The sequence below is a fragment of the Orcinus orca genome, chromosome 4 (genome assembly GCF_937001465.1).
Source record: "Orcinus orca chromosome 4, mOrcOrc1.1, whole genome shotgun sequence".
Classification (NCBI taxonomy): domain Eukaryota; kingdom Metazoa; phylum Chordata; class Mammalia; order Artiodactyla; family Delphinidae; genus Orcinus; species Orcinus orca.
In genome coordinates, this window is record NC_064562.1 from 130868604 (window position 1) to 130878565 (window position 9962).

Here is a 9962-nt window from a genome sequence, read left to right on the forward strand (position 1 = left end):
ATTCTTTGAAACGCTAAAAAAAAGAGGATATATATGAAATTTAAAAGGACAATAATTTTCTACAAAGATTAAAGAGAAGGAATTGGATATGCTACCACTTTTCACTTGGCACAGTGCTACTGAATGTAATCATCTCATCTCAAGAAGTACCTCACTCTTCTGTAATACTGCAGCACTGATTACCTTTTACATATTTACTATTTGTCAGATACAATGCTTAAGGATTTATGTGCTTTCTTTTGTTCCTTGAAATAACTATATAAGGCAAGGACTACTAATGCAGCCCCTTTTTTAATGTTCTGTAATATTTGTAATGTTTCCCTTTTACATATAAGAACACTAGGTCTTACGTAAAATACACATATTATCCAATATTGCACATAGGTCTTACAGATTTTCAGGATTGCATTTTTGTGAAAACATTTTCCTTCCATTTTCCATTCATGTATAGTTTTATTTCAGATCTTTGTTTAACCCAATTAAAAAAAAAACTTTTATTCCTTCATAAAGAATATTATTACTAAATACATAAATACAATATAAATATAAATATTAACTTAAGCATGTTAAAAATATTGACCACATTCTTTTGAGCATAGGTATAAGTGAAAGAAAAAAATAAAATAAAAGCAGAATCCTGTGCATTTCAATTATAGTGAGGCTAGATTTTGGAAGTTTTGACCCTTGATTTAACTTTGTTTCTTGAAACTAATTACCTGTTTTGATTGCACTGGACTTTTGAAAAGTGACCAATATGTGACATAAAACTTTTTCAACAAACTAGTTTATTTTTGTTATGTATTTGAACATGTTATATGAAATAAACATTGCAAAAGTATCAACAGTATATTCATATCCATGTTCCATGTAACAATAATATAAAAATGATAAAATTATTTGATATGATGGTAGAAACAAGGAATAATACCCACATGTATTTATTTTATTAGATGACCAGGTAGCCAGAAACTAACCAATAATATAAATTATTGCCATAGTAAAAACAGTCCTGGAGTCTTTTTCACTACTGTAAGAGTCAGACACAGCCTCTCTTTCTCACCCTTGCCCCTTCTCTCTTTGAACAGTATAAGTTTGTTGTCCTGTAGTCCGGCATAATTTCTAGACATAAAATTATTTGTCCCTTTCTCAAATCAGAGTATATACTTCATTAGTTTATAAACTTGCATTTGATTACTTCGGGTGCTAGTATGAATAACATATCTTTAGTAGGTAATAGAATCAGTCAGGATAAATTACATTTCTGCTCAGCTTGAAGTACCCTTGTCTTTTCTAGTTTGGTTAACTGCCCAACATTTTGCAACTACTAAACAAACTCTAATTAACTTGAATGTTATAGTCAGAATCAGTTAGACCTTTTTGAATCTAGATTTAGAGTGCTACACATTAAGGTGTAATTTAATTCTCTTGATCAGCAACAAGATATAGTAAAGAACTGAAAGCCTTAGCAAAACTAAGATCTTAAAATACAGTCATAGAATTAATTTTTCATTGAAATATCTGAAATCAAATGAAGCAATACATTAATGGCTTGGTGATTTTTTTTTTAAAGCAATCAGTTTGTGATAAAAAGTAAATCTTGAGCGTGAATTAAATTTCCTTTTATGTTTGCTCATAGTATACTTCAATATCATTGAAAAATAGTTAATTTTAATATTATATAGTTTTTTTCCTTGCCTCTGTTTCTATTCTTAGTTGTTATTGCTTGGTTTATAATTTCAAAATACTTATCTTTTTATTGTAATATGTTTACTGAATCTGTATCTACATCTTGATTCTGTCTTCTACATTCTTTTCATGTTTCTTAATAGTCCTTTCAGAGACAACTAAGATTTCTTGAAGGAGGGAAGCACTGCTGTTGATTTTAATTTTATCTCAGTGTGATTGTGATAAAGATCAGAGTGTACATGCAGTGACTGCCACACCATTCACTAAGAAATAAATAAGTATACTTACGTAAGTAAGAACACTGTTACTTGTAGTACAATAATAAGTAATAATAGTGTTGGACTTCTCACCTGCATTGAAAAAAATGAGTTATTTTCACCCATGTGCCCAAAGTAAAGACATCAAGGGTTATTCTCTATTTATATCCCAAAGTAAAACTCAAATAGACATGCATAGAAATTCAATGAATTATAACCAATCAAACATACTTGGAATTAATGGCAACAAGAGCTGTTTTTAATCAATGATAATACACTTTATTCATAGGTAAGGGGAGCTATAAAAACCGCATCATTATATCCAGAAGGCATTATACTGTTCCACAATAATTAATTTAAAAAGGGAAAGACTATTACCTCAGTATCACTGATTTCTATTCCTAGCAGTCTACTTGTTAGCCCCCCAACTATTTTTGGTTTTTTTTTTTTAGCTCCCCAACTTCTATTCCACTTTCCCAATAAACCAATCACAAGAAACTAAGCTTATCAGGTTGGTGATAATTAAAAGCCAGTATCCCTGAAGAACATACATGCAAAAATCCTCAACAAAATATTTGCAAACTGAATTCAACAATGTAGTAAAAATATCATACATCATCATCAAGTGAGATTTATTCCAAGGATACAAGGTTGGTTCAACATCTGCAAATCTATCAATGTGATATCCCATATTAAGAAAATGAAGAATAAAAATCATCCCAATAGATGCCGAAAAAATATTAGACAAATTCAGTATCTATTTATGATAAAATAGCACTCAACAAAGTGGATATCCAGCTTACATACCTCTACATAATAAAGGCCATTTATGACAAGCCCACAGCTATCATCACACTAAATGGAGAAAAGCTAAAACCTTTTCTTCAAAATTAGGAACAAGACAAGGACACACACTCTCACCACTTTTATTCAAATTATTGAAGTCCTAGCCAGAGCAAATAGGCAACAAAAAGAAATAAAAGGCATCCCAGGTGCAAAGGAAGAGCATTTTCTGATTACATGTTATTATATATAGAAAACACTGGAGACTCCACCACAAACTGTCAGAAATAATAAAGTCAGTCAAGTTGCAGGATACAAAATCAATGTATAGAAATTTGTTGCATTTCTATACACTAATAAATGAACTATCAGAAAGAGAAATTAAGAAAACAATCCCATTTATAACTACATCAAAGAAGAATAAAATACCTAGGAATAAATTTAACCAAGGAGGTGAAAGACTTGTACACAGATTATTGTAAGACATTCATGAAAGAAACTGAAGACACAAATAAATGGAAAGACACCCTATGCTCAAGGATTGGAATAATTAATATTGTTAAAATATTCATATCACCCAAGCAATCTACAGATTTAATGCAATCCATAATAAAATTTCAGTGGAATTTTTTTATAGAAGTAGAACAAACAATTCTGAAATTTGTATGAATTCACAAAGACTGTGAATAGGTAAAACAATCTTAAGAACAAAGCTGGAAGCATCATATTCCCTGACTTCAGACTATGCTACAAAGCTACAGTAATCGAAACAGTATGGTATTGGCATAAAAATAGACACTTAGATTAATGGACAGAATAGAATCCAGAAATAAACCCCCACATTTATGGTCAGTTAATTTATGACAAAGGCACAAGGGGGGGAAATAAATATAATGGAAAAAGACAGACTCTTCAACACATGGTTTTCAGAAACTGGACAGCCAAATCCAAAAAAAAAAAATAGGAAACTGGACCATCTTACATTAAACACAAAAATTAACTCAAAATGGAATAAAGACTTGAATGTAAGACCTGAAATCATAAAACTCCTACAAGAAAACTAGGTGGTATTACTCTTGACATTGGTCTTGGCAATGATTTTTTGAATCTCACACCAAAAGCAAAGATAAAGGAGTGGGACTACATCAAACTAACCTTCTGCACAGCAAAGGAATCATCAACAAAATGAAAAGGTAATCTACTGAATGGGAAAAACTAGTTGGAAATCATACGTGATAAGGGGTTAACATCCAAAATATATAAAGAACTCATACAACTCAACAGCAAAAAACCCAATTAAAAAAAATCCAATTAAAAATGGGAAGAGGATCTGAACATTTTTTTTTCAAAGAAAACATGCTCAACTTTGCTAAACATCAGGGAAATGCAAATCAAAACCAGAATGATATATCACCTCACACCTGTTAAAATGGTTATTATCAAAAAGACTAGAAGTAACGAGTGTTGGTGAGGATACAGAGAAAAGGAAACACTTGTGCATGGTTGATGGCAATGTAAACTGATGCAGCCACTATGAAAAAAAAATACATGGTGATTCCTTAAAAAATTAAAAATAGAACTACTATATGATACAGCAATCCCCTGGGTATTTATTCAAAGAAAACAAAAACACTAACTCAAAAAGGTATATGAACCCCATGTTCATTGCAGCATTACAACAGTCAAGATGTGGAAACAATCTAAGTGTCCATAGATGGATAAATGGACAAAGATGTGGTGTGTGTGTTTACATACACACACATATACAATGGAATATTATTCAGCCATAAAAAAGAAGGAACTATATTGATATCACAGATGGGCTTTGAGGGCATGATGTTAAATGAAATAAATCAGACAGAGAAAGAGAAATACTTTATGTATGATCTCACTTAAATGAGAAACAAACAAAAAAAGAATTTAAAAAAACCTTAAGTAACTACACTCAGATACAGAGAACAGGTTTGTGGTTGCCAGTGGTGGGGGGTGGGGTGTGGGAGATGGGAAAAATGGTTGAATGGGATCAAAAGGTACAGACTTCCAGTTATAAAATAAATAAGTTATGGAGATGTAATGTACAGCATGGGGACTATAATTAATAACACTCTTGCATATATGAAATTTGCTAAGAGAATCAATCTTAAAAGTTCTCATGACAAGAAGAAACAATTTTTTTTTGAATCATGTATGGTGACAGATATATTAACCAGAGTTATTGTGTTGATCACTTCACAATGTATACAAGTATCAAATTATTATGTCGTACACATGAAACTAATATAACATTATAAGTCAATTACACTACAATTTAAAAAAAGATCCTTTTTAGAGGTTGCATTATTATATTACATAATAGCTATATAGAGCAATAGAAAATATTTCTCTTTATTTCTATAAAGTTCTAGGATGTATTTAGCTAAGATTAATTTGTAAATCAGCATGTATGTATATTTCAGTGTACCTAATGAAGAAGGAATACAATGTAGAAACGCAATGATTTACAGTTTATAAAAATGAAACGAAATAGTAAAAACAATAGAATATCGGTCTATGCAATGAGGGAAGAAGCAGAATAGAGAGGACATAATAGTAATAAAACTTCCATGAGGCAACTCTTGTAAGTTTTTACTATAGAACCTGTAAGTAGTTTAACATGATCATAAAATTAAGTATAAAAATTAGCAATTTTTTTAATGCAAAAATACTATTGGGTTATCAGCAACGCACATTTCAAGTGATTTGAAGTTACAGTAATTTGACTCTACAATCATATTGGATGTATATAAAAATAAAATATTTATACGTATATACATAAATATACTAATGTATGTACTATATTAGAATATTCTAACATATAATCTAAATTGTAAAATACTGATTTAGTTAGTCTATTCTTATTAACGATATTGGTATTCAAAAATTATATGTAGGGCTTCCCTGGTGGTGCAGTGGTTGAGAGTCCCCCTGCCGATGCAGGGGACGCAGGTTCGTGCCCTGGTCCGGGAAGATCCCACATGCCATGGAGCGGCTAGGCTCGTGAGCCATGGCCGCTGAGCCTGCGTGTCCGGAGCCTGTGCTCCGCAACGGGAGAGGCCACAACAGTGAGAGGCCCGCATACCGCCAAAAAAATAAATAAATAAATAAATTATGTGTAAAGTATAAAAACATTTTGCTGATGTTATTCGGAGCCAATATTTTCAACATTAGAACAAAGTAGTAGAAATTTTTTAATGAAAAGGAATAAAAATTCCGTGTTTCTAAATTTATTTTTGAAATACCAGTTAGAATTCATTTTTTTTAATCTTAAAACCTTCATCTGTCCACCTAAAGGGCCTAGGAACAAGGACCTAGTAGCAATGAAGATGTTCACCAGCACCTAGATGATGGTATCTGAATGTATTTAAACATTAAAATGTCTTAGGGATTCTTGGAGAGGTGGTTAAATTCAGGACGGGGTAGGAAAACACAAGAAACACCTGGAACATCTTGTCCAAAAAGCAAATTCACTTCCTAAGACTTCTGGAGGCAGGGGAATGAGAGATATAGTTGAAACAAGAATGTCTAGGAATCAATAAATTACTCTGTGGTTAGTTATCTCATTTTCTCCATGTTTCATATAAATTAAAAAAAATTTGATAGAAGATACATTCTAATTATTGAAGTTTAAAATCAATAAAACATCAAAAGAAAAACTAGATATACAGGAGTTTAACAAGATTATATTTAAAAAATAAATTGACTTTACTTGTCACTGCTTATAGTTGAATATTCTAAATAGTTTTATAGTTCATGTTCAGAGAATCCCATATTTTATATGAATGCATGACAATAAGATACATTTCCATTTTGTTCAAGAATAGTGCCATTAACCATATAAACATTTATAAGACCCAACAAGCCTATTACGTACATTTTCAAGTTTAACTAATTCTTTATAAACAGAAAGAATTAAAAATTGTTCTTCTGAAACAGTGTACTGCATACATATGACCATCAACCACAGCATGAAAATGTTAATTTTCTACATCTTCTGAAATATTGAGGACTATTAGAAATGAAGAAATGTTAACCCATACTTTGTGTTGTGGTATCTCCTATCTAACTACAATATTTTCCTACTTCATTGATGATTTTAATAATCTAAATATTACGAAGAATATGAATAAAAAATAGCTTAAGTTTTCTTTTTTGTTAGAATATAGATAAAAACATGGAAAATAATCTATTCTTGTTTGAATAACAAACAGCTCTTTGGTTGTTATTCTAATTTTTAAGGAATAACGTGTTTGAGTTGGACCCTTGCATATTTTAAGCACTAAATTTTTTTATGCTTGGTACTGCTGTTACTGCTTCTAAGATATTTTAAAAAGCAAATTTTGTTCTTTCAATATACATTTAAGAGCCTGGGGTGGCCACAGACATAACTGCCTTCTTGGAGTTTTTTTCAGTCAAATCAATAATTAAACACCAGAGCTTATTAAAAACGTGCGCTTTATCTTAAGTGTCCAGAGGTCCATGACGCTAATTTTCTTCACTGTAAACATTCTTCGAGGGCGTGCCCCGCGCTCTCTGCAGCCCGCCCGCCCCTCCTTCTCCCCACGGCGCCACCGAGGGGGAGCCCGAGCCGCCGCTGCAGCCTCAGCCGACAGCCTCCTGGTAAGGCAGGCGCGCAGCCTGCGGGCCCCCGAGGTGGGGAGCGCGGCCCCGGGCCAGAGACCGCCATTTTAACCGGAATGTGGCCTCCAAGGTGGGCGCTGCGGCCCCTCTGCTCTCCCCCTACCTGCCCGCCGGCCCTGCTGCGGGGGGAGGGAGGGCTCGGGCACCGGGGCGGGGCGGGGGGGGGGGGGCGTCTGGTGTTGGGGCGTGGCCAGGGGCGTGAAAGGGACCTCGGAGCTCCTCCCATGGCCCCCGGCACGCCGCCTTTGCCCTCTGCTTCCTGATTTTACTCCACGTGCGTGCTCTGAAACTGGCTTCTGGAGTTATAGTGAATGATGAGGTCATCAAAGTTGTTAATGATAGGAACGTAAGGTAATCTTCTACACAAGACAGCGAAAAAAGAAAGCTGTTCTCTTCTGTTTAGGCGATGACAGAAGACAAGTAATTGTAGAGAAGGCAAAACAGATCTTGGTGGGTGACACTGGTGATACTGTAGAGGACCCCTACGCACCTTTTGTGAAGTTGCTACCTAGGAATGATTGCTGATAATAAGATGCCACATAGAAAATAAAAGAGTCTAAGAAAGAAGACCTAGTATTTATATTCTGGGCTTCTGAAAGTGCACCTTTAAAAAGATTTATGCTAGCTCTATAGATGCCACTAAAAAGAAATTTAGAGGTAATAACATGAGTGGCAAGAAAATGGCTTAGATGATAATAAAGGACCGTTTGACACTTGGAGAGAAAGTGAGAGGCAATGTAGTAGTTTCACTTGAAGGAAAACCCTGTAAAATCAAAGTCAAGTGCCATCTGGATCTTGAGGAGCTTTCGTTACACCAGCTCAGGCAACTAGAATAATATTAGGTTTTGGGTGGTTTTTTTCCCTTTCTCTTCCCACTGGGTCCTAACAACACAATGAACGAAGGAAATATCATTCATGTAAGCAGCCTATCAGAGATTGCCATTAAACTGTTACTTTTATGTAGAACCCAAGGAATGCCTTCCCGTTATATTTTAGCCCAAACAACTATTTATATGTCTCCCTTGTAGCAAGCACTACAATGAAGGTGATTGTCAATGTGAATAGCTTAGAATACTGAAAAGGGTTAGGCTAATTGAATGCCTTTAAAGTATTATTCACTGGTGAGATGGTAAACTTTACTCAGTATTATTTATAGTTGCACTTCATTGCAGTTTTGTGAGGCTGGAGCATTCGTACACTTCACTTGCCTTGGCAAGCCTACTTTTGGTGACATGGCAGCATGGATATAACACTATGCATGGAAAGCACTTTTTTTGTAATGAGTTTAATCCCCCAACCCAAAAGGAATTCCAGTTGTGTTAACTGTGTCATCAATTTATCCTAGTACCCCTGTGTTAATTCCTGTTACCTGTGTATCTTCTTAAAATAGCTATTCTCCAAAAAATGGAGCTGGAGGAATCAGAGTCCCTGACTTCAGACTATACTACAAAGCTACAGTAATCAAGACAGTATAGTACTGGCACAAAAACAGACATATAGATCTGTGGAACAGGATAGAAAGCCCAGAGATAAACCCACACACATATGGTCACCTTATCTTTGATAAAGGAGGCAGGAATGTACAGTGGAGAAAGGACAGCCTCTTCAATAAGTGGTGCTGGGAAAACTGGACAGGTACATGTAAAAGCATGAGATTAGATCACTCCCTAACACCATACACAAAAATAAGCTCAAAATGGATTAAAGACCTAAATGTAAGGCCAGAAACTATCAAACTCTTATAGGAAAACATAGGCAGAACACTCTATGACATAAATCACAGCAAGATCCTTTTTGACCCACCTCGTAGAGAAATGGAAATAAAAACAAAAATAAACAAATGGGATCTAATGAAACTTCAAAGCTTTTGCACAGCAATGGCAACCATAAACAAGACCAAAAGACAATCCTCAGAATGGGAGAAAATATTTGCAAATGAAGCAACTGACAAAGGATTTGTCTCCAAAATTTATAAGCAGGTCATGCAGCTCAATAACAAAAAAACAAACAACCCAATCCAAAAATGGGCAGAAGACATAAATAGACATTTCTCCAAAGAAGATATACAGATTGCCAACGAACACATGAAAGAATGCTCAACGTCATTAATCATTAGAGAAATGCAAATCAAAACTACCAAGAGATATCACCTCACACCAGTCAGAATGGCCATCATCAATAAATCTAGAAACAATAAATGCTGGAGAGGGTGTGGAGAAAAGGGAACACTCTTGCACTGCTGGTGGGAATGTGAATTGGTACAGCCACTATGGAGAACAGTATGGAGGTTCCTTAAAAAACTACAAATAGAACTACCACATGACCCAGCAATCCCACTGCTGGGCATATACACTGAGAAAACCATAATTCAAAAAGAGTCATGTACCAAAATGTTCATTGCAGCTCTATTTACAACAGCCAGGAGATGGAAACAACCTAAGTGTCCATCATTGGATGAATGGATAAAGAAGATGTGGCACATATATAAAATGGAGTATATTACTCAGACATAAAAAGAAACAAAATTGAGTTATTTGTAGTGAGGTGGATGGACCTAGA

At 34.4% G+C, this 9962-nt stretch overlaps 1 pseudogene; it reads left to right on the forward strand.

The window, feature by feature from the left end:
* The first annotated feature begins 7241 nt into the window (after nucleotides 1–7241).
* LOC101270257 (cofilin-2-like) lies at nucleotides 7242–9523 on the forward strand (annotated as a pseudogene).
* The last annotated feature ends 439 nt before the right edge of the window (nucleotides 9524–9962 follow it).